General features: G+C 40.6%; 6 non-coding genes across 6 annotated transcripts; all 6 read right to left on the bottom strand.

Annotated features, from left to right (window-relative positions):
* Nucleotides 1–468: 468 nt before the first annotated feature.
* trnai-aau (transfer RNA isoleucine (anticodon AAU)) lies at nt 469–542 on the bottom strand. The gene has a single exon. It is a non-coding gene; the product is annotated as a tRNA-Ile (tRNA).
* Nucleotides 543–1,033: 491 nt separating this feature from the next.
* trnai-aau (transfer RNA isoleucine (anticodon AAU)) lies at nt 1,034–1,107 on the bottom strand. Its single transcript has one exon. It is a non-coding gene; the product is annotated as a tRNA-Ile (tRNA).
* A 467-nt stretch (nt 1,108–1,574) lies between these two features.
* Nucleotides 1,575–1,647, bottom strand: trnar-ucg (transfer RNA arginine (anticodon UCG)). The gene has a single exon. It is a non-coding gene; the product is annotated as a tRNA-Arg (tRNA).
* Nucleotides 1,648–2,003: 356 nt separating this feature from the next.
* On the bottom strand, nt 2,004–2,077 carry trnai-aau (transfer RNA isoleucine (anticodon AAU)). Its single transcript has one exon. It is a non-coding gene; the product is annotated as a tRNA-Ile (tRNA).
* Nucleotides 2,078–9,847: 7,770 nt separating this feature from the next.
* trnai-aau (transfer RNA isoleucine (anticodon AAU)) lies at nt 9,848–9,921 on the bottom strand. Its single transcript has one exon. It is a non-coding gene; the product is annotated as a tRNA-Ile (tRNA).
* A 491-nt stretch (nt 9,922–10,412) lies between these two features.
* Nucleotides 10,413–10,486, bottom strand: trnai-aau (transfer RNA isoleucine (anticodon AAU)). The gene has a single exon. It is a non-coding gene; the product is annotated as a tRNA-Ile (tRNA).
* Nucleotides 10,487–24,826: the final 14,340 nt, after the last annotated feature.

Raw genomic sequence — 24,826 nt, forward strand, 5'->3', positions numbered from 1 at the left:
CACTTAGCAACGCATGCCTGCTCCTCAAGGACTCACAGCCAACCACGAGGGGACTCGAATCTGCAATGTTCTGATCCGAAGTCAGACGCCTTGTCCGTTAGGCCACGTGGTCTGGCAGACGCTCCCACTTTTCACGAACGTTTGTTGGAGTCTGCTTGAGCCAACTGCTGGTGTTGGGTTGGTCACGTGGCTGGTGGATATTGCTTGATTGTTGCTTGAAATAATTGATTGTTGCTTGAAATAAGTGCATGCCACAGCATTTCTCCCATGTATCACGCTCTTAAAAACGTAGTCCTACCTGCCACATGCACAGTGGATCCACCCACTAAGCCAGAGTATCAACTGCCAATGGACGTCATAAAGCTTACGTGGCCCGATCTGTCACCTGGAAGTTGGCAGAAGTTTTTTTCTTGGATCCCACCAAACAAAACCACAGTCTACCATGAGACAGCACCTTCCATACTGGAATGGCCAGTATGGGGATTGAACCCAAGACTTTGGCATTATTAGCACCACGCTCTGACCAGCTGAGCTAACCGGCCCACAACTTGTCCCTAAACCGACACCTTTTTTTTGTCTAATATACCAAAAAAGAGGGTGGAAGAACTGTTAAGAACACAAGAGAAATGTGTGTTTACAAGAAATTACTTCAACATAGTGGGAAAAAAACTCTTCTGTTGACTTACAAAAAATGCTTTAAGAAGAAATTTGCCACAAAACAATACATGGTGTGCGTCTTCTACTGTTAGGGTCGATAGGTGAGGATATAAAGCAGCAGTTTTTGATGCAGTATGCTGTGTCAGACTTTGGAAATGAGTGATTTATCCAGAAAGTAGCTGGAAAAGTGATTTGGAGATTGTAGCTAAGCATGTAATGTATTCATTAGCTGTCATGTGTCAGTGAATTTTGTGGTTTGCTGTCATTTGTAGTTGCGTACATCACTCACCTGGAAGTTGGCAGAGGTTTTTTTTTGGATCCCACCAAATAAAATCCACAGTGTATCACCAGACAGCACCTTGGATGGCTGCTGGAATGGCCAGTATGGGGATTGAACCCATGTCCTTGGCATTATTAGCACCACGCTCTGACCAGCTGAGCTAACCGGCCTACAACTTGTGTGCGAACTGATCCTTTTTTTGTCTAATATACCAAAAAAGAGGGTGGAAGAACTGTTAAGAACACAAGAGAAATGTGTGTTTACAAGAAATTACTTCAAGCTGTACCAATGAAAGCCAACTCTTGGAAGCTCCTACTGATCAGAAGCCACCTATGCAGGTGGAGTTCCACCAACAGCCTGCTTCCAAGTCGTGATTTTTTCACCCTTGTCGCTTGAGGTCATGGCATGTTATTGACTTTCTATGGTTGCTTCTAAGCCAAGACTACTGGAGCCTGGCACTGATAAGGCCAAGTTCATGGCTTCAGTCCCCAACCTGGCCATTCGAGCCTCGTTTGAGAACTCGTAGAGTCTCTGTTGAAGGACATGAAGTTGACAACAGCGTAGCAATTTTGGATGACATAAAGGAGCCGAGGTTGGCATGCTGCGAACATATGCCTGCTCCTCAAGGACTCACAACCAACCACGAAGGGACTCGAACCCTCAATCTTCTGATCCGAAGTCAGACGCCTTGTCCGTTAGGCCACGTGGTCTGGGAGAAGCTCCCACTTTTCACGAACGTTCGTTGGAGTCTGCTTGAGCCAACTGCTGGTGTTGGCTTGGTCACGTGGCTGGTGGATATTGCTTGATTGTTGCTTGAAATAATTGATTGTTGCTTGAAATAAGTGCATGCCACAGCATTTCTCCCATGTATCACGCTCTTAAAAACGTAGTCCTACCTGCCACATGCACAGTGGATCCACCCACTAAGCCAGAGTATCAACTGCCAATGGACGTCATAAAGCTTACGTGGCCCGATCTGTCACCTGGAAGTTGGCAGAAGTTTTTTTCTTGGATCCCACCAAACAAAACCACAGTCTACCATGAGACAGCACCTTCCATACTGGAATGGCCAGTATGGGGATTGAACCCATGACTTTGGCATTATTAGCACCACGCTCTGATCAGCTGAGCTAACCGGCCCACAACTTGTGCCTAAACCGACCCCTTTTTTTTGTCTAATATACCAAAAAAGAGGGTGGAAGAACTGTTAAGAACACAAGAGAAATGTGTGTTTACAAGAAATTACTTCAACATAGTGGGAAAAAAAACTCTTCTGTTGACTTACAAAAAATGCTTTAAGAAGAAATTTGCCACAAAACAATACATGGTGTGCGTCTTCTACTGTTAGGGTCGATAGGTGATGTTATGGTTCAAAAATATTGGGGATGGAGACAAGAGAAAAACCACAATAACAACACTGGTCCGGTCGGGTTGAGTCAAACGATGATTTTAATGATCACACACGTGGGAGATGGAAACTGCAGACAGCATCAGATCTCAAAATGGTGGAGCATTGCTCAAACTTTTATAGCCTCTGGTGTCTCCACCTTATCATAAAAGCCTAAACATTCACATGCTTTCTCTCACACAGCGCCTAAGCTACGACCTTGGCTCCCTGTTTATCTGCTCCTGCTGAGATGGGGCAGAAAACTCCAGTATGTTCTGTTCTCTTCTAATCAGACAAATAAGGCGATGACTTTCTGCAAACAGTATTTCTTATAACTCAGCAGTATAATGCATCATAAAACAATATCATTCATTCACAATAAATCAGCAGTCTACTTTAATGCAAATCAGTTTAACTAATGCAATAGTTGTGGGCTTCTTCTAATTCAGGAGAATAATGCAAACTAAAACTACATAATAATTCACAATCTTTAATTAGGGGTATAACATGGCATAAAATAATATTATAATCTAACAATTCCCCCTGATGAGGTCATTATTCTAATGACCTCACCAACACCCTTCAATTCAGTGTGGCCGGGTTCATCTCTTCTCACTCCTGAGGTCCTTTGTCCCCCTGAGGGGCGAACCATATGTGGGATGACCTCTATGTTTGCGCAGTTCAGATGCAAGAAAAACTATTATTCCAACAATAGCGGGTACAGATGACACTCCCCAGTTCTCCCACAGCTTTTAGCCTTTATTTTATTGCTGCAGCTACCAGTGTCGTCCAGTTGGGTGATCCTCTGCTCTTCATTCTTCAACCTTAGGGGTTAGACAACCCTTCAGTCGTGGCACAGATCAGGGTATTATTCTGCCCCGATTTCAAACAACGATCTGTGTATCCTCCAGAAAAAAGAACAGGAAGGTGTCCCCCTTTTTTTTTTTTCACTGACAAAAACATGTTGGATTGACTTGATTCAATAGTGGACACTGGTTACACACAAATGTTTTGCTTTGGCAGAAACTTAAACAACTGAGTCAAATCAACACAACCTTTTCATATTCTCTCCGAACTAAAACTCACACCATTCACTCATCATTTTCACTCTGTACCACTGCTCCTTATCAGGCTGTGTGAAGCACAGTACACAATTCAGTGGAGGCCTTAAGCCATAAACAGACATCACGCACAGACATTGTTTTCACAACCAAACTGCTTTAGACCCTGTCCCCTAAATCTACACAGATGCCCTCTGTGTGGCATGAAATGCATTTAACCAATAAACAATCAATGAGTTCTTATTGTTGTAACCGACTCCATATTTGGATGTTTGTGTGCAGCATTTGTTAGTAAAGCATTCTTCATTGCATCAGCGTGTGTGTGTATCACTCTTTATTGCACAAGCTTGTAAATGTGTGTGTGTGGATCACTTCTCAGTGAATTGAATCAGCATTTCGATTTTTTTTTTTTGCACGTGTGTGTGTCATTTCTCACTCAATCAACAAGTGCATATGTTCATATGTGTGTTTCTCTTCATTCTGAGTCAGTGCATGTAGATGTGTGTGTTTGTGTGGGTGTTTGTGTTCATCACTTTCCTGTTCTGGTGTTCTGGGTAAACCAAGGCCTGAAGCAGGCCCTGGGGTCCTGCCCTCCTCCTTAACTTGACCCTTTTGCTTCTGTAGCTCCTTCAGGGTTTTGATACGCAGCTCAATCGTCTGGATGTCAGTGTCAAGCTCCAGTCTATGCTGCTGCTCCAGCTCTTCCTCTGTTTCTCCCAGCCAAGTCAAGATTTTGTTCAGGTCAAAGTTCAGCTGCTGTCACTGCTGCTCGTTCTGCTTTATTCTCATCTCCTTGCTGAGGTCCTGAGCCTGATTTCAAGTCGTGTGTCTGGGACTCCAAGTCTGATGGGTTCGATAATCAGCCAGCTCCTCCTGAGCCATGGTCAGTTTCTGCTCTGATGCCTTGAGCTCTCACTGAGGGGCAGAAACCTCACAATCTTTTCCGTCCACTTCAGATTGAAGTCCATCGATGTTTTCCTTGCTTTGCTCCACGGCCTTTTGCGGCTTTGCTGTTCGGCTCTTCTCAGAGGTCAGCTCCTGGCCGAGCCCCGACACCTGTGCCTTCAGCTTATTTTCTCCTGGTGTTTTGTCCATTCTGAGGTGCCTCCTGACCTCAGTTACTCCTCCTGTCTCTGGCACGCCCTTTTTGCTGCCCGATGATCATTGTTGGTCCGTCACTGTCCTGCACAGTTTTAATGCAGAGTGGTTAAGGTCAGCATTGTTTTGCTCGGCCTCACTTTTCATCTGGGCTTAATGGACGTCTCGTCACAGCTCTGTCAGCTGAAGCTGTCTTTTTCCATATGGCAAGAGTGTGAAGAGTGTGTGAGAGGGGTGTGTCCGATCAGGCACAATGCTGGTGGCTTTGCGAGTGCCTCGTTTTCCAAATCCAGATGTTTATTTGTCACGTACACAGCAACAGAGAGAACAGTCTGTTGTTGGGATGGCTGAGGTCCTTCACGATCTTCCTGGTCTTGGTCCAGCACCGCCTGCTGTAGATTGAGTGCAGGTCAGGGTGCTCGGAGCGGATGGTGCGCTCAGCTGATTGCACAACCCTCTGTAGAGCTTGTCTGTCCGGCCTGGTGCTGTTCCCGAACCAGACAGTGATACAGCTGCTCAGGATGCTCTCGATAGTTCCTCTATATAAGGTGGTCAGAATCGGTGGTGGGAGCCGGGCCCTTCTCAGTCTTCTCAGAAAGAAGAGACGCTGACGGAAATCTCCCCGTGTAGTGAAACGGGCCTTGGATTTAACTCTCTCCGTCTCTGCTGCATGAGATCGTTTTCTTGCAGCCCTGTTGACATTTTCAGGTTGTTGTTGTGGGTCCAGCTGCTGTAGCATTTGGTCAGGGTCACATCAAAGATGGTAAAGGAGAGAGCAACGATGGTAGAGGGGAGAGCAGGAGTCCAGGGTCAGCCTCGGCTTTTCTGGGTGACAAAGCAGCCTGTAATCAAGCATAAAGAGAAAAAACAAAACAAAAACAAAACAAAAACAGATGAACAGGAAAATGATGTTATTTTGGCTGCGTTATTCAGAGAGGGGAGAAACAATGGGACCAGGCCCTGTGTCAGCCTTCTCTCCCCCTTTTTTTGTTTTTTCTCTCCATCTAATCCACTCATGACCCGCCAAGCTGACAGGACAACACAGGTACATGTTAAAATTCTTAAGATCATGTTTAAAAGCACAAAAATTGGAATTTTCTTTCATTTAGTAATCACTTGTATTAATCAATCAGCAGAAAACATGTCACAATTTGACTTTTATTAACCAGTAAATTTGTCGTGTCTTTTTTTTCTTTTTTGAAGTTAAGTTGTTGTCCTGCAACCCAGAGAGTTTATTTGTTAGTAGTGGATAAACTTTATTATTTAACGGCGGGTATATGTTAAGTTTCACTGCTTTAAACTTGCTGGAAAATCTTCACGTGTTCATGGGTGTAAGCTGTTTCTTCATTGCGTGTATGTGCGTTTGTAGATGGGCTAATTTAACGTTTTTTCTTAAACGAGGCATTTCTCTAACATGTGCCTCTCTCACATTTCTCTGCTTGTGTGTTTTGTTTCACCTTTTGTTGTGATGCTCCGGACGCCTTCCCAACCTCCACAAGTCTGTTGGCCCCAATTTTATGTGTTAAAACTTCTCTTAATTTCTCCTTTAAAACTTCTCATAATTTGTCCTTTAACTCTCTGCTAGCTGCTGTCTTTTCCACAGCTGCTGATTCTTGCTGAGTTTGGTTTCCATTACTATAATTTGCTTCGGCCGCTGTGCTTGTGGGGGCAGTTGGTCCAGGCCCGTAGCCACCTGTATCAACACACTGAGAGATTTATTTAATATCATTTTCATCACTGTTAAATAGATCAGCAGGCAAGACGCCCACCTTTGCACTGCAGACTACATGCCAGTCTCCCAACACACTCCTCTCTGAGTTTCAGTTTTAAAACCCAACATCATTCACACCCTAGTCATTCAAAACCTTATTTGTAATATTATAATCAGCAAAATCAGAGTTTTAATTACAGGCATGTATCATTGTTTGCAACTCATAATTATAAAGCTCAAAAACACGCTAAACAGCAACAAAAGTCCTCTGTGCGCGTCACAGCTCATTTGCATGTTCACACACAATCTAAAAATAGCTCGCAGCGCTGCAGCTGCACCTCACCCACAGTCTCACACAAAGCTCAGACAAAACTCTTTTATTTTATATTACAAAGACGTCTTATATTTACAATCACTGCAAGGCCAGACAGATTCAGCACCTAACAAATTTCGACAAATTTAACCATAACGGGTCCAACCGAAGAAAGTTAACTTTTTTGTAATCAATCAAACAGTATCTGTTACTTCTGGAACAGTTTCTGACCTAATTTCTAAAGAGCACCTAACTCAATTTAACTTTGTCCAAAAAAGCACATAACACCGTTTCTGACGGTGAAGTGGTGAAACCACTTAGTTGTTCTGGAGTGCCCCAGGCTCCACAGTGACCAACTGACTATCCCTCAAAGAGGACGGGCATTGAGCGTCCCCAACCCCGGCAAGCGTTACCTCTGAGCAATGCGCTTCTTAGCGGTCCAACCGCCGTTCTATAATAATTTATAACAATTTGAAACAACAGCCAACGCCCTAAAACAAGAGTCTGACTAAGGCAAGTGCAACCTAGAGGTCAATGGAGCCTACCCTCACTTATAATCACACAGGTCCACACTTATAACCAATTTGGACTTTAACCAACAAAATGACCAATTCCCTACCAAACTACTTGAGCCTTTATCTCAATGCCTTGGGACTCTAACCCAGCATTTCTTTCATTTCCTTGGGACTCTAACCCAGCATTTCATACTTTTTCAACTTCATTAAAGACTCTTAGCCGACTTTAACTGCATAACACACGCGGATCCTCATCACAATCAAAACAGACCCTCTACCATAGCTGGACTGGCCATTGGGCATACCGGCATTTGCCCGGTGGGCCGCTGGCGATTTTTTGTTTTTATGGGCTGACGGGTTTTTTTGTTTTTTTTTTTTAGGAAGGGTATATATAATGAAAGGTGTTGGATTGGCCAATTGGTCATGATCGACTCTGGGCTGGACCAATTACAGCCGAGGAGGCCGGATGCACCCTCCCCCTTGTTTAGCAATCACGTGATTTTCGCGCATTGCATGCCGGGAACTCGTGGCAAAACAATCCAAGTACCGCATCAAATGCAAGCATTTGCAGGACCGCAAAACGTTCATTCTCCGGTTCCAATACTTTCTTGCTTTTTCTTTGCTGCACAAAAAAGGAATGTACAAAACAAAAGGAGAACAATGCCGGTCCGTACAAAGACAGACTCGACGAAAAGACAAAGAAAAGATACGAGTTAAAAATCAAAGGAGTGAAAGGGTCAGACCCTTACGAGCACACAGAGTGGACAAAAGACGTTAGCATGCTGCCCAACTTTCACCGCGCTCAGATTTATAATTATACGGTTCTTGGAGTGAGTGCATACACTCATGAAGTTTAGTAACTTCAGGTCACTGCAACAAGCCCAGGAACAGTTTACCGACGGATGGGTGCAGGACCTTGAAATGCACCGTGTAGAACGAAAGACCATCGTACGAACAAAGGTAAGTTTACCAGTCTCACAAATCGTCGTCATAAATACACACTTGTTAACCGTTTATTAATATAACCTTTGAGCTCAACGGTAATTAATTAGTAGTGGAAATAATTTCTGGTAGCATTACAGAAATGTAGCAGTGACAATAATATTGTATGCTGTAATCGCACTGGAAAATTAGTGATACAAAACAACTGTTTTACCCTGTGAATAAAAGTATATGTTTTTGTCAATGTACCATGGTAATAACAGAAGCGAAACGCAATATTGTGTCAGGACAATTCACTATTTATGCACAATAAACACAGGAGCATAGCGCGACAATTTCTGTTCACCGCCAGACTTGCTTGTAACCTATATCACTAATTATGTTAAGAAAAATGACGCATTAACTACTACAAAACTCTGACCTTTGCGGGAATGCTTGGAGCAGACTAACATGTGAGCTGGAGTGTTCTGAGACGTTATATTTGGTATATCCAGACCATCCATCGGCTCTTACTTCGGAAACATGGCTTAAAAGTTTCTCTTCGACGTAATCCGATAAAAAAAAAAAGATCTCTTTACCCTTCGGCTGTCATGCGACCGGCTATTGCAGTTAATAATACAACAGCTTCTTGCCATTTTTTGGGTTTCTTTTTATCGCTGTGTAACTGAGTTCAATTGAAAGCCTGCGTGCGCTAGTACCTCTTGCCACAAGTTCCCAGAATCCTTTGCGGTTTTACCCCTGAATGACGTCACATTTTCAATCTTTATCCTGGTGGGCCGGTCTCTAGTCAAAATGCCCGGGCAGATTTTTTGTCCCAGTCCAGCCTTGCCCTCTACCAGTAATTTCAGTGAGTAGACTTTAATTTAGTCATATCCAATTTGGCACACTTTGGAAATAATTCAACAGGTAGTGCCTTACCTTTAGATAAGCCGGCTTATGCCCACTCACGTCAGACCACTGGCTCGTGCCTGTCCGTTCAACAACCTCAGACCATCCAAACCTTTAAATTCCACCCCAATACCACAGGACGAGCCCCCAAAATGTTATGGTTCAAAAATATTGGGGATGGAGACAAGAGAAAAACCACAATAACAACACTGGTCCGGTCGGGTCGAGTCAAACGATGATTTTAATGATCACACACGTGGGAGATGGAAACTGTATGCAGACAGCATCAGATCTCAAAATGGTGGAGCATTGCTCAAACTTTTATAGCCTCTGGTGTCTCCACCTTATCATAAAAGCCTAAACATTCACATGCTTTCTCTCACACAGTGCCTAAGCTACGACCTTGGCTCCCTGTTTATCTGCTCCTGCTGAGATGGGGCAGAAAACTCCAGTATGTTCTGTTCTCTTCTAATCAGACAAATAAGGCAATGACTTTCTGCAAACAGTATTTCTTATAACTCAGCAGTATAATGCATCATAAAACAATATCATTCATTCACAATAAATCAGCAGTCTACTTTAATGCAAATCAGTTTAACTAATGCAATAGTTGTGGGCTTCTTCTAATTCAGGAGAATAATGCAAAGTAAAACTACATAATAATTCACAATCTTTAATTAGGGGTCTAACATGGCATAAAATAATATTATAATCTAACAGTGAGGATATAAAGCAGCAGTTTTTGATGCAGTATGCTGTGTCAGACTTTGGAAATGAGTGATTTATCCAGAAAGTAGCTGGAAAAGTGATTTGGAGATTGTAGCTAAGCATGTAATGTATTCATTAGCGTGTCATGTGTCAGTGAATTTTGTGGTTTGCTGTCATTTGTAGTTGCGTACATCACTCACCTGGAAGTTGGCAGAGGTTTTTTCTTGGATCCCACCAAATAAAATCCACAATCTATCACCAGACAGCACCTTGGATGGCTGCTGGAATGGCCAGTATGGGGATTGAACCCATGACCTTGGCGTTATTAGCACCACGCTCTGACCAGCTGAGCTAACCGGCCTACAACTTGTGTGCAAACTGATCCTTTTGTTGACTAATATACCAAAAAAGAGGGTGGAAGAACTGTTAAGAACACAAGAGAAATGTGTGTTTACAAGAAATTACTTCAACATAGTGGGAAAAAAAACTCTTCTGTTGACTTACAAAAAATGCTTTAAGACGAAATTTGCCACAAAACAATACATGGTGTGCGTCTTCTACTGTTAGGGTCGATAGGTGAGGATATAAAGCAGCAGTTTTTGATGCAGTATGCTGTGTCAGACTTTGGAAATGAGTGATTTATCCAGAAAGTAGCTGGAAAAGTGATTTGGAGATTGTAGCTAAGCATGTAATGTATTCATTAGCGTGTCATGTGTCAGTGAATTTTGTGGTTTGCTGTCATTTGTAGTTGCGTACATCACTCACCTGGAAGTTGGCAGAGGTTTTTTCTTGGATCCCACCAAATAAAATCCACAATCTATCACCAGACAGCACCTTGGATGGCTGCTGGAATGGCCAGTATGGGGATTGAACCCATGACTTTGGCATTATTAGCACCACGCTCTGACCAGCTGAGCTAACCGGCCCACAACTTGTGCCTAAACCGACACCTTTTTTTGTCTAATATACCAAAAAAGAGGGTGGAAGAACTGTTAAGAACACAAGAGAAATGTGTGTTTACAAGAAATTACTTCAACATAGTGGGAAAAAAAACTCTTCTGTTGACTTACAAAAAATGCTTTAAGACGAAATTTGCCACAAAACAATACATGGTGTGCGTCTTCTACTGTTAGGGTCGATAGGTGAGGATATAAAGCAGCAGTTTTTGATGCAGTGTGCTGTGTCAGACTTTGGAAATGAGTGATTTATCCAGAAAGTAGCTGGAAAAGTGATTTGGAGATTGTAGCTAAGCATGTAATGTATTCATTAGCGTGTCATGTGTCAGTGAATTTTGTGGTTTGCTGTCATTTGTAGTTGCGTACATCACTCACCTGGAAGTTGGCAGAGGTTTTTTCTTGGATCCCACCAAATAAAATCCACAATCTATCACCAGACAGCACCTTGGATGGCTGTTGAACCCATGACTTTGGCATTATTAGCACCACGCTCTGACCAGCTCAGCTAACCGTTGATGGAGGAATTAACAGTGAAGTGAGGAAGTAATTATTGAAGTTAACTCAGAAAGATCAATTAGAGAAAAAGAGTCTAACTTAACATCAATGGTACTAAGAGTAACTGTAGATAATATTGCATCTGTGGGATGATTATTGGTAATTTTTTCTCTAATGATAAAAATTTTATTTGTGAAGAAGTTCATGAAGTCATTACTAGTTAACGTTAAAGGGATGGTTGGCTCAAAAGAGCTCTGACTTTTTGTCAGCCTGGCTACAGTGCTGAAGAGAAACCTGGGGTTGTTCTTATTTTCTTCAATCAGTGATGAATAGTAAGATGTTCTGGCTTTGCGGAGGGCTTTCTTATAAAGCAGCAAACTATTTCTCCAGGCTAAATGATGATCCTCTAAATTTTCCTCTCCAGCTTACGAGTCATCTGCTTTAGGGTACGTGTTTCAGAATTATACCACGGAGTCAGGTACTTCTGATTTGAGGCCTTAGTTTTCACAGGAGCTACAGTATCCAGAGTCGTACGTAGTGAGGAGGTGAAATTATTAACAAGATAATCGACCTCTGTTGGGGTAGCGTTTAGATAGCTGCTCTGCTCTATGTTGGTACAGGGCATTGAAGATGATAACAGTGGGTGCATTATATTCTTAAACTTAGTTACAGCACTTTCAGAAAGACATCTACTGTGATGGCATCTACTCCCCACTGCTGTGTAATCAATCATTGCAAATGTAAATGTAAATTTTCAGCTCAGGAGGGTAACTCCTAAATTCCAGCTGCATTGTGCTCCTCAAAGAAGCAGAAATCCTTGTTGCACAAACAACAAAAACAAAGTTCTGGTTGTGTAGGGGGGGGCTTCCAGATGTTGAGCAGCTGCACTGTTTCCCTGTCTTTTGTTCCTTCTTCCCACTAAAGAAATATTCTTTAATAATATATTAATGTTCAAAGGCAAAGAGGAAACACACACTGCATACTAAAGTGTGTGTGGAACATGAGGACACATCACCATGGCAGAGCACCCGGTATGGATTGCAAACCATGATAAAAAACACTGACATGGAGTGCACATTATCTGCAGGTTTCCACAGGGGGAAATTAGACTTATGTGGCTGCAGCTCACAAGTTCTTGTTTTTATAGTTCTGTGTAACAAAAATAAAAGTAATGTTAACATTGCTGTTCACAAAATTTATAGCTGTAATAAAATTCTACTTTATTTCTTCACCTGCAGGAAGTGTAGTCAGCTGATTTTAATGCCATTTTTAACATATGATGATTGATATTTTGGTTTAAAATGATCAAATGTGTCCTGAAGCTGGGAGGTTAAATAAATCCAGTCTGGTGTGTGTAAAATAATCAGCTGTAGTTTGTTTCATAGGGTCATTTTCTGCAGAGACAATGTAGACTGACAGTCTCACAACTCTGTCTCAAGCCAGGCTGTGAAGTAATCATGACCTTTAATCTATAGATTCATAATCCACGACACAAAGTTTGTATTCATGGAATTGAAATTGAGGTTTTTCACTTTTAAGACATTAAAAAAGCACACACTTGGATAATGGAGGGGTATCAGCAGAATAAACCAAATTGTTTTCTCACACAGGGCACTCACATATTTTTTTTTTCTACTTGTTAACTACATTATTAATTTTACTAGCAGGGAATACATCCTCGATTAGATTAGAAAACATCTATGGAATGATACTGGAATAAGCAAACATTTAGGCCTGAGACGACATGTAAATGAGAGCAAACAGCAAGATCATTTAATGGGGTTGAGATGTAGAAAGAATGGGTTGGTTTGAAATACAACGGTTAACCTTTTTTTTCTTGACTGCCATGGTCATGCCTTTGTGCTCACATGCTCTCTTTCGTGCCCTTTTAACACTTTGAAGCATTTATTTATTATTTATTATTTAATTTAATTTTTATATTATGTTTTTATATTATATATATTTATATTATTTTATTTTTTTCTGGAGTCAATGTGACATCTATAGAATAATTATGAATTTATTCTAAACAAATTAAAACCTACTGACTGCAGTAACAAGAATATTTAAAACTATTTTTAAATGAAATAATTTGTGTATTATTCTCAGTTTCCTGTTTTCTTCTTTCTGGATAGAATCTCACACCAACACATTCAAAGAGAGATATAAAAAATAAATGTAAACTTTTTTATCACTCTGTGCTGTTTTTTGTTTGTTTGTTTTTTATGTGACTTATTTGTGCCTTTATGGTATTTTATATTCCCAATGCACCCTTAATCAAATGGGTGGAGAAAAAAAATACAAACAAGAAAAACAAGCAAAGCTGATGAACATTTGGAGCCAGACAACACAAGTTGAGACAAGAACACAGTGACAAACCTTGGGTGTATAGTAGAGATTCTTCAGCTTCTGCTCTGTTTGAACAACCTGTAAGTCTCTCTTCTTTTTACCATAAACTTATATATTTATTATATTATAGATCACTTTTTTGTGATTTGACATGTGAAATTCTAGTGTGGCTGGAATCAAATAGTTTGATGAACAGATGACATTTGATATTAAGTATCTGATTCAAAACACTGCTTCACAAACTAATGGATTTTCTACAACAGGAAGTAAATATTTGTTATCCTGATGGGATTAGACTGACAAAATTTATCATGTTAACATATCATAAATCAGTCTGTCAATCACTCAGAAAATTGAAAGATAAATACACAGTCGTCTTAACATCATATTTACACACATTTATGAATTACCAAAAAATGAACTGCTGCCTAAAAACAAACATAATTTTATTCAAAGTGGCGATGTTACAGAAGGTATTCAGTCGCTGGATTTCAGTACAAAATGGGCAAATTTCAGTGGGCAAATTTAGCACAATTTAGAAAAAACACATACATTTAGATATTGTACAAACACAACCCCCTTTTTTCTTAGTTTTAAAAAAACAAAGTATATTGACTCTTTTTCATAAGAAAGTGTATGACAACAGCAGGTAAACAAGAATTACTGAAACAGAAAAATGTATCTGTCATGATCCACTGTTTGCTCTGTTAATCATAACCAACAGAATAGATAAATTGAGCTTGTATTAATTTTTACTTTTATGTGGTCTGTTTTGGTGTTTGGCTTTAGAGACAGTTACAAACACTGGATTTACAATGAACTCTCTTAATGGAAGACTTGGGTAATGATGGTCTCCCTCCTTGAGAGTCTTCCTCACTTGGCTGATGTTGTGATGAAGGCTTTTTTTTACCGTGATAGGATCTGGATCATCCACACGTGTTTTCTGTGGAAGTCCAGGCCTTTCTCTGGTCTTTTCTTCTGTGAATGGACTGTTAAGATTCAATATTGAGGAAGGGTACAAGAGGTGATCGAAGAATAACCACACCGATCCGGCCGGGTGAAGTCAAACGATGATTTTAATGAATACACGCGTGGGAAGACAACTCTGTACGCAGACAGGAAGTAGTCTTCGACTTAATCAAAGCATGAACAGATATTTTATAGCATCAGGGTTTGTTTACTGACGCCCCTTCATGCGTCACCGGTACATTTTATACATAGATCAGATCAACATCATCATGACTTTTCACCCAGAAAATCATCTTCTATTTTCATGGCTTGGTACTTTCCGTTCTTATCTTAAAATGAATTGTTCCTCTTTCTTGCCGAGACAACAAGGACGGTTCCTCTAAATAAATCTAATTTAAAGTGTGTGTGTGTCACGACCTCACTCAGCCTCGATGTCACCTCTCGCACTTCTGACCTTTTACCAGACCAGAGGCTCACTGAGACTATGTGTATGTCTTCTACTAAATAAATGTTTTAACCAAGAACCTCTACTAAAACCTTAATATAAAATGATCTGATATATAAGTGTTTTGTAAGCATGTATTGCAATTCCTTCTATGGCTCCAAGTCACTTGCACAATAGATTGTCCGAACATCGCGCCGAACAAAGCTTCCGACCCCCAATTAATTGACCGAGCTCCAACTCTTTAATAAGCACAGATATGCATTGTGTATAAAATAGTCATAACTGCTTAAGGCCTTCTTAAAGCTATCTGTTACATTGTTAAAGCCTCGTCTTAGCCTGCGGCTCAAAATAACTATCTGCTTTCACTTCTGCATACAACTTCCTGTCAGCCTGCAACTCAGTCTTTCTGAAAGAGACACTGTTTAACCCCTGAATGCAATATAAACTCCAGATTTTATTATTAATGCAATGGTAATGATGACAATTATTTAACTATAGCAGTAAAATAATTTCCCTTCTCGACACTCCCTCTCATGACCTCTGGAACACCAGAGGTCACAATACATTATGGTTCACCAGGCCTCGAGATCTCCAGGATCCTCGCCCCTCCTGTGGTCGCCGAGATCTTCTGCAAAGGAAACAAAACACCTTTTCTTGCATCTCCCTAACTTATCCTTTTTGGGACTCTTTAATCAAAAGCATGATCCTAATTATGCTCTTAACTTATTGACTTGTATTTATGTATATTCTTCAACGTTACTCGTCAAAGTATATTGACTCTTTTTCATAAGAAAGTGTATGACAACAGCAGGTAAACAAGAATTACTGAAACAGAAAAATGTATCTGTCATGATCCACTGTTTGCTCTGTTAATCATAACCAACAGAATAGATAAATTGAGCTTGTATTAATTTTTACTTTTATGTGGTCTGTTTTGGTGTTTGGCTTTAGAGACAGTTACAAACACTGGATTTACAATGAACTCTCTTAATGGAAGACTTGGGTAATGATGGTCTCCCTCCTTGAGAGTCTTCCTCACTTGGCTGATGTTGTGATGAAGGCTTTTTTTTACCGTGATAGGATCTGGATCATCCACACGTGTTTTCTGTGGAAGTCCAGGCCTTTCTCTGGTCTTTTCTTCTGTGAATGGACTAAACTGTCGATGTGTCCTCTGCCGATTGACTATTTCTTTCAGAGCTGCTCCACAGGAGGTCAGGGTGTCACATAAACAGCTTTAACTGCACAACGACACATTTAAATCATTTCCACACTTCTTAGTGTGGTTAATTAAAAAAAAAATAATGATAAAAAATCCCTAAAACCAATCTAACTCCATTAAAGGTTTAAGGGACTTATTAAAGACAACTCTTTTTTTTACTTTAGTCTTTTTTTTTTTTTTTTTTTTACAAATAATCAATAAAACCTGTAAAAAAAATATCCACTCTTAAATCTGCACTTTAGAATGTTCCACTAGAGTCCTAAAGTTTTTACTCCTCGTAGCTGTGGGTATATGAGAACCAAAATGTGAACTCACAGGCAGAAAGGATTAAAAAGCTAACCCAAAAATCCAGAGAAGTCAAAAGCCAAAATCCAAATTTCAGGAAAACACACAAGAGAACAACTTCTCAACAGAAAATAAATGCCAGCTTCAATGGCATTTATTGCCAATTTCAAGAAACACAGAAATTTTGGTTGAGTAAAAAATATATTGAATGAATCCTTGAATACAACAGTTCACATGGGGTGCATCTTGGTTTTCAATTACTCTGAAACGGAAACATTTCCAGTATCATGTCATGGTTCCATCTTCTTGTATTGTGATAGTTGAAGCTGTTAATGAGTCACTGAGGCATGTTGGTCTAATGAAAGCTGTGATCTTTGCAGGTTGTTCACATGAAGAGTAAACTGGAAACATTTTACAATAATGGATTTGAGTTTTGTTCATTATGTAGTCATAATCAGCTGATCAGGCCTGAGGTAAAAAGTTGTTTTTTTGTTTTTTTTTCTCTCTAAATAAAAATTCAGGTATCAACACAAACTGTGGCCCAATAATGGAGGCGTTAACTTGAATGTGGTTTTGGAGAACTGTTACAGTCTTGATATCTCATGCAGCTCTGTACAAATTATTGCAACAGATTTAATGTTCAAAGGCAAAGAATGCATTTGAACTACAAATTAAAGTGTGTGTGGAAGTGAATCAATACACTTGAGTTTCACACGGAAAATAACCACAGTGAACTAGACCAGTTCAAACTTGTATAATTACTCAGGTTTGACTAACAGTCAGTTTCTACTGGGCGTTGCTCAGACAAGTACAACACTCACAACCAGGCTCACGTGCACGTTACTATCATCTGCTGGTTTACTCAGGGAAAAACAAATAGTCTGTGTTATATAGCTTGAAAACACGCATCACAGCAACTACAGGGTGGGGTTTGTTGGACTGACAAGCTTTTGTTTGTAGTAAGGCAGGTCTTTATTTTTGAGTGAGATGCAACGAAAAGTTTAAAAGTTACAAATTTTTGTTTTTACAGCATTACTTGTTGCACTTTTGGGTCTGATAAAATGTTACTATTGACTGCCACTGGCTGGTAGCCTGTAAGAACTTTGGCTTTATTAAGCCTTAACACATTTGAACAGGTCAGTTAGCTACAGAAACCAAACTGAAGAGCCACTCCCATGATTGATCTGAATCTGGAAACAAAAGGAAATCAAAGTGAATTGAGCTGCGAGTGATAGTGAAAATGCTTCCTCAAAATTAATGTGTTAAACATTATTTGTTGCATAACATGAATCATTTGAATCTGAAAGAAAGAATTTTGTTCCACTTATCACTGCATCATTTTTTTTGTTAAATACACATGGTGACAAAATGAAGTATGCATTAAGATAAAGTCAAGTAAATAGTATTACGACAACACCAAGAGAAAAACAAAATAAATATCCACCCATCCAAATATGTATCCACACACACACACGTATGAGTATATGGTTATGGCGTTAACGTCATTTTAACAAGATTAACGCTGACAGCACTGATATATATGTGTATCTTACATCATTTGTGTGTCTCTGGATGTATTTCACAAACTCAGCAACTTCCTCATTTTCTTCAATGAAGACACCTTCAAAGTTCCCCTGCTCTGAAGTGCTGAACGAACACAGTGACAGTTGTTTGAAAAGAAACATCAAAATACAATTTTTGTACAAATCCATATTTGATTTATGTCCACAATGCATAACGTACCTTGCATTTGATTGAAAGCGATAAAGCTTGCGGTTTCCATCAACTGACACGGCGAGCATGTCTGGAGTGCAGGCAGGGCAGCTAAAGCATGGCTCCTTGCACATCCTGTCCACTTCACACTTTACAGCACTCCACTCCAAGAAACTTTTGCTGAAGGCATCAGCTGATATTCGGCCAGTCTTTTAAGTAGAGGACAAACAACAGAATATTCAAGGACAGTCATCATAAGATTAGATTAGACTAGATTTCGTGTTGTTTTCAAAGCGGTCTGGTAAATCCAAATGACCTTTGACAGGTGCCCACATATACTGCGGGCCGAGGGTAATTCAAAACAATGTAGCAATGTACAATTTGCACTAAAACCTGCAAACACATCTATTGTGTATGTAGTGTGTGACAAAAGAGCAACTTACCATTTATGGTTACAAGAGCCACAATTGCACCGGGTGAAACCTCAACGTTACCTGCTGGGCAGTCACACACAGTCTGGCCTTTGCACAGGCAACAGCCGAACTAACATTAAAACACACAATATATACAAAAAGAATTAGAAATGAACTGATACACAATAAATATACAATAACAGCACACACTCATAGTACATAGCAAGAAATGCATAGGACTTAAAAACCGTACCTATTGGCCTGTGAAACTCTGATGAAGGCTTCAAAAACCCTCCTGTTACTGCCTCTCTGCTGTGCAGGACAAAGCGTGTGTGAACTGCAATATCACAGTCAGCACAAAGGAATGGAAGAGACAGGCAGTCCAGACACCTCACAACTACTTGTTTGCCACACTGACACACACGGTGTGACTGTGGATCCAGAGTAGCTAACATATTGTCTATAAGACAAGGCCTGGCCTCTTTCCACTTTTGCAAGGACACCATGTTTCTGATCGCCCAGTGAGTAGCAGCTGCCTCAGACGACGTCTCACAAGTCATGGCTGCGTCCTCTTCTCCATCCTCCAACAACTGAAGGAGCTCCTGACGAAGCACCTCAGTTCCACACACTAACAGAAAATAATAAAGAAACTCTTCCACAAAGTGAAAAACACTCTAGGCAGTATGTTTCTTAGGACTGCACAAAAGCCCTGCCTAACTCAACTATAACAACAAATATAAAAGCAAACTTTAAAAAAGGAATCACAACATATAAAAGAAGGTAAAGTACCTTTTGTTGGGTTGACACTGGCAACATAACTAGGTTCTTCACGTGGACATTGATGCTGATCTGCAGACACTGGGGGGAAAAGAGATCGAAGAATATTTACTTACTGAAATTCTTTGGTGAAAACAAGTTGTGAGATAAAATCAATGGTTGTGTGAATACTGACCACATGGCAACTAGTACTTCGACTGGATGATGGTCTTTGAGGAATAAAATCTCCCTGTCTGCCAGCGCACTGGTCTTGGCTGAGGTTCACTCTGTGCATCATTCTACGCCAGGGGTGCTCAATACGTCGATCGCGATCGACCAGTCGATCGCAAAGGTAGTATTGGTAGATCGCATGGCATTAAAAAAAATAGATGCCAGCCTATCATCCATCCCGTCACTTGATTGATACAGGGAAGCCAGTCAGATGACATCAGATTTTTTCTGACGCTTAGGTCGCTGCGCATGCGCAAACAGTGGCGCGAAGTGTAGTAAAACTGACAAGCTAGTCAGCGAGTTAACTCCAATTTTTAGCTCTCGGTTTTTTCTCTTAAACCTGGCCGTCAGCAGCTACTGTCCGGACTATGCATCCCTGGCTGATTCAATTCAGTGCAAGTCATCAGAGTAAACTCAGGTAATGACAAAAAATTTACATAGTTAATTGTGTTGTGAAATATTGGATATTGCGGTTATGCATGTATATACATTGTAGATATAAAGAATCCTCAATATATTTATAAATAAGTATATGTTTTGGATTTTTGTAGTGGGTAGATCATTTTGACTTGGTCATTTTATAAGTAGCTCACATGCGGAAAAAGTGTGAGCACCCCTGTTCTACGCAATTAACAAGAAGAAATGCAACACCTAAAATACAGTCCATGATTAAAGCGTGGTGGGGGTGGCATCACAGGCATGGGCAGAAAAAAACCAAAACAAACGTTCATGCTGAGCCACAGCTGTAAAAGCTGCTGGTCATAATATCAGTTTGGATATGTGGTGAGAGGGAAACATGAAGATGAAACCAGGAGATGTCCTTACTGGATCATCAGAGCTGAACAGGTGATGGAGAAACAGGTTTACCTTTCAGGTGACATGAATGAGTTGAAGGGAAGTTATGAACTGTTTCTGAGAGACAAATTACACCAGGATCCTTTTCTATGTAGCTGACAGCTGGTAACTGTGCAGGGGCGGGTCTAGCAAAGTGTTGCCAGGGGGGCAGGTAGGGCATTAACAGGGAGAGGGGGGCACAAAGAAACACTTTTCTTTCTTATTCTCATTTAAAATGTCTCGCTTTTAACAAATAATTATCTGAATCTTACAACCAAAGTTTTTATCTGATGTAAAATGTATAGAAATCATACATATACCAACAAGACTGTACATCACTGTCACAACAGCGTTTGTTTTCATTCAAAGGCTTTATGGCTTTAATACCTGGGGGGCCGGTCTCTAGTCAAAATGCCCGGGCTGAGTTTTTGTCCCAGTCCAGCCCTGGCCAACGGGGAAACAAATGCCGACACTGCGGTGCAAGTCTCGGACGACAGTACACCTAAAGCTGGGCAGACACTGCAATTTTCAAACTGCACGATTGGCTCGCAGGGGTTATAAGTTCGTAGGTCACGATGCAGGTCTCACACTATATCGCCCGATGCTCTGATGCGACCCGAGTGCTCACACTGTGCCTCCATAAAATGAAGCTTATAACAGAAAATCTGTCGCTCGCTCTCCTTCTTTCTTTCACTCACACAGACACACCACCACCATCAACTTTGCTAAATTGCTAATGAAAAACATTGATCAGGCAGCTGTGATTGAGCAGCAGTGTAAATCCAACTATTTTCACGGTTGTTGTGGTCGTGATCATTTTGTGATGCCACATCGAAAAGGCTCGGATGAGCTTTCCAAAGTTCTACAAGTTGTGTCTCCATCGCTTGTGTCCAGATCACACGCTGCACAGCCGTGCTGCTCCGTCTTTTTCACCGACGTTTACGTGTTTGCGCGTGAGCAGTGTGAGCGGCTGCGGTGACACCCTGACGAGCGAGAAATGTTTGTTCCCCTCAGAGAAAGAAAAAAAGGCTGCAAAAGTACAGGAGGAATGGGAAAAGGGAAACACCTGGCTGGAAAAGGTCACCATAACACCTATAAAGCGCACTGCACTGTGTGCCGGCGCACTTTTTCCATAGGCATGCTTCTAGTGGTGGGCACATGAAGAACATGAGGGGCGTGAAAGCTCGGGGAACCCTTAACCAATTTCTTGTCCACCAGGCCACGGCAGAAGCAGATATGGTATGTAAACACTGGTTTGTTTTTTAAACCCTCTGGTTAAGGTTAATATGGGCATGTGCAGTGAATATCAGCGCTATGTGGCCAGAAGTGTGATAATATAATTTATTTTGTGTAATAGACAACTGCAAGGATAGATGATTACAACAAATAGATCACTAATACATAAAAGTAATACATAGATGAATAATGATGATGAGTTAAGATGCGTACTCAAGCGGGTTTACAAATGGGAGCAAAAGCTGAAATAATGCCTCTACTGAAGCCAATTGCACTAAATGCACTAAATGTGCACTGTTACAAGAATATTTTTCTTTCTATTGTTTTCTATTAATTTATATAATTTTAAATTAAGCAGGACAGAGTTCTTTTAAAGAAAGATTTACTTTTATTCTCAAAAGTTAAGCACACTGAAAAAAATGCAATAGGGTGGTTGTTGAATTTGCATAGAATTACTTCATATATCCAGCATGACTAATTTAAATTTCACATCTAAACATATTTTTGTCTTTTAATTTTCACATATTCTTTAAGAATATTCATTCTTTTAGAACAAATCATGTTGAAAAGAAACAAGTTAGTCGTGTTTTATCCTCAAGCTCCGCCCCCTGGAAAGGAAAAATCGGCTGCACTGTCCGCCATTTTTGTCTCTCGCTTTGGAAAATCTACTACCATCTGGAGTTTTACACTTGAAGGTAAATAAGATTTTAAAGCTAACACACCAGTGAGAAAGAGTGTAGACCCTTTATACATGTGGACTTTTACTGGGGTGTTGTTATTTTACAGGTATGTGGGCTGTTTATCGAAAACCATGAAAGGCTAATGTAAGGCTCCAGTTAGCTAATGGTAACCGAAATTATGCGATAAGCAAATTAGTAATTAACATATATAATGTGAGTTAATATTGTTTGTATATTCTTTCAGTCTAAATTAACAGACTATTACAAACTTGCATCGGTGTCTGTAGTAAGTGGTGGTACCTGCAGTGTCTTAACCATTAAACAAGCTAATGTAGGGCTGGGATATGACTAGTTTGTTGAAACGTGTCTGCTGCCAATGTGACTGCTCACACATGGTAACATTACCAGCACATAGCCACAGCTGCTATAAACATGCTGAAAGGTCAATCTAGCTTCTGTAGTCAGCAGCTGGAAGACTCAACACAGACCCAAGATTCAGTGTAACGGTTATCTAAATGTTGTGTGTCCTGTTTGTAAGCCCAGAAAAAGAAATTAAATAAAATGACGACCTTGAGCTTCAAGCTAATGTAAGCGTAATGCTATAGCATAAAGCGACTAATGCAATGATGAGGTTGTTAAATTAGTAAAAATACAGTAAATATATCCAACATGAATCATTTATATTTTTGGTCTAAACTGTAGTATCAGGTAAATGTTAAGTGGTAGGAACATCCATAACCTCAAATAACGGAACATAAACATAATTAAGTCTCACGCCTTTCACTTGTTTTAGAAGGATGTTCAGTCTTTTAAAACCAGTCATATCAAAATAACAGAAAATAGTTATGCTTTCTGTTGAAACTCCCCCCCCCCCCGGGTGTGTTCTGCGAGGGAAAATTCACTGTGGCGGTCCGCCATTTTTTGTCTTCGCTTCGTTTACGTTTGGTGCTGAGCTTTACTTTGTAGAGGTAAACTGAAAACTACATGTTTGAGAGGACACGAAGAGAACATCCATTAGATGGGGAAGTTTTTCTCATGAATTGCTGTTGTGCAACATAATGTAAAAAACAAGTCATTCCTTAAGTTAACTAACGATAATGCTAGCTTAAGCTGCGAGACAATATTATGTGCATTAGCTTTTTTTCAGTGTGTGCCCAGTCACATTCGCTTGTTTTTTCTCAGTGAATACAGACTAACAAACTTGTGTCCATTTAGTTAACTGGGGCCCGTTCTTCGTACGTCGCTTACTACATCCAAGATCAAATGACACATCCAAGACCAAACCATCGCGCTAACCGTGAGCTCGCTAATCCGGTTCCCCGAACACACCTGCTGTTGACAATTAGTACAGCTGGACGCAGTAATGTGACATCACTGGGTGTCGTAAAAGGGGCTACGCATCGATAGTAGAAACATTGATCGGCAACCCGCTGATTGGTCGGCGAAAATGTCGAAGGGGCGTGCTCGGTATTTTCCGGCAGCAGAGCAAGAACTCATGAGTGAGGGATTTCAAGAGTTTCAGAGTTTAATTAAAACGCAAGAGAACACTGCAAAGGCTGCAAAAGCAAGGAGAGAGGGCTGGCAGAAAGTTGCTGACAAATCAAACTAGTAGGTAATTTAATAATAATAATAATAATGGATTGGGTTTATATAGCGCTTTCCAAGGCACCCAAAGCGCTTTACGATACCACTATTCATTCACTCCCACATTCACACACTGGTGGAGGCAGCTACGGTTGTAGCCAGGCTGCCATATCGCGCCATCGGCCCCTCTGGCCAACACCAGTAGGCGGTAGGGTAGATCTATCATATGACACTATATTGTCCAATATCATATGGCATTATATTATATTATAATATGTTATATTATATCCCCTTTCACATTAGAGCCACAACAGGACCCACAAGAACATGGGAACAAGTAAAAGTGGAATACAGGAGTATTCTGCAGAATGGTAATATTTATCTCTTAGATTGCTTTTCGTCTCTTGGCAAGGTAATACTGGCCTGTAATACTCTGTTAGTTTGTTCATAACAGCAACCAAGAAAAGGGCAGAGGAAAAAAAGACAGGTGGTGGTCCTGCACCCCCTCGTCAACAAGTTGGTTAAGTAAATAATACCCTCACGGGAATATCGATATCTCTCAATGAGCACACTGTCGCGCTGAGCTAAAGGATCCTGTCTATCCCGCAATATACGCTGAATTCTGGGGACTCTCCTTATCAATCTTGCACCTTCCGCAATGGGTTGGTCGCGTATACGGACAGGACATGGCTGCGACAGGCTTCCCAAATCCACCTTCGCTTTTATAGCCGTGGTCTCTCATCTTGATTACACGAAGTAATTTACAATTACTACTCTGAAATATGAATTACATCTGTAATAATCACATACATGTAATAGAATGTTAATAGTACATTTCCCTTTTTTAGGAAATGACCTGTATGTATCTGTGTGACATCAATACAAGGATCAAGTGCTGCATTATCTTTAGTTACATTGATGTTATTTATTTATGGTGAAACAGTGGTGGAATATCGCTGTTGCTTTCGTATAAATGAAGCGGACATACCTGCGTGGCCGCGATCTAATCCTGTTTACATAAAGTAAACCTGCTCCCGAGCAGGTTTACGCTTACGGCTCTGTTGCTATGACAGCAAGTCCCGGATGAGCTTCGGGGAACCG

This window comes from Copadichromis virginalis, linkage group LG3 (assembly GCF_057382275.1).
Source record: "Copadichromis virginalis isolate Kocher_CV1m ecotype Utaka linkage group LG3, C_Virginalis_male_GT1.1, whole genome shotgun sequence".
Lineage (NCBI taxonomy): Eukaryota > Metazoa > Chordata > Actinopteri > Cichliformes > Cichlidae > Copadichromis > Copadichromis virginalis.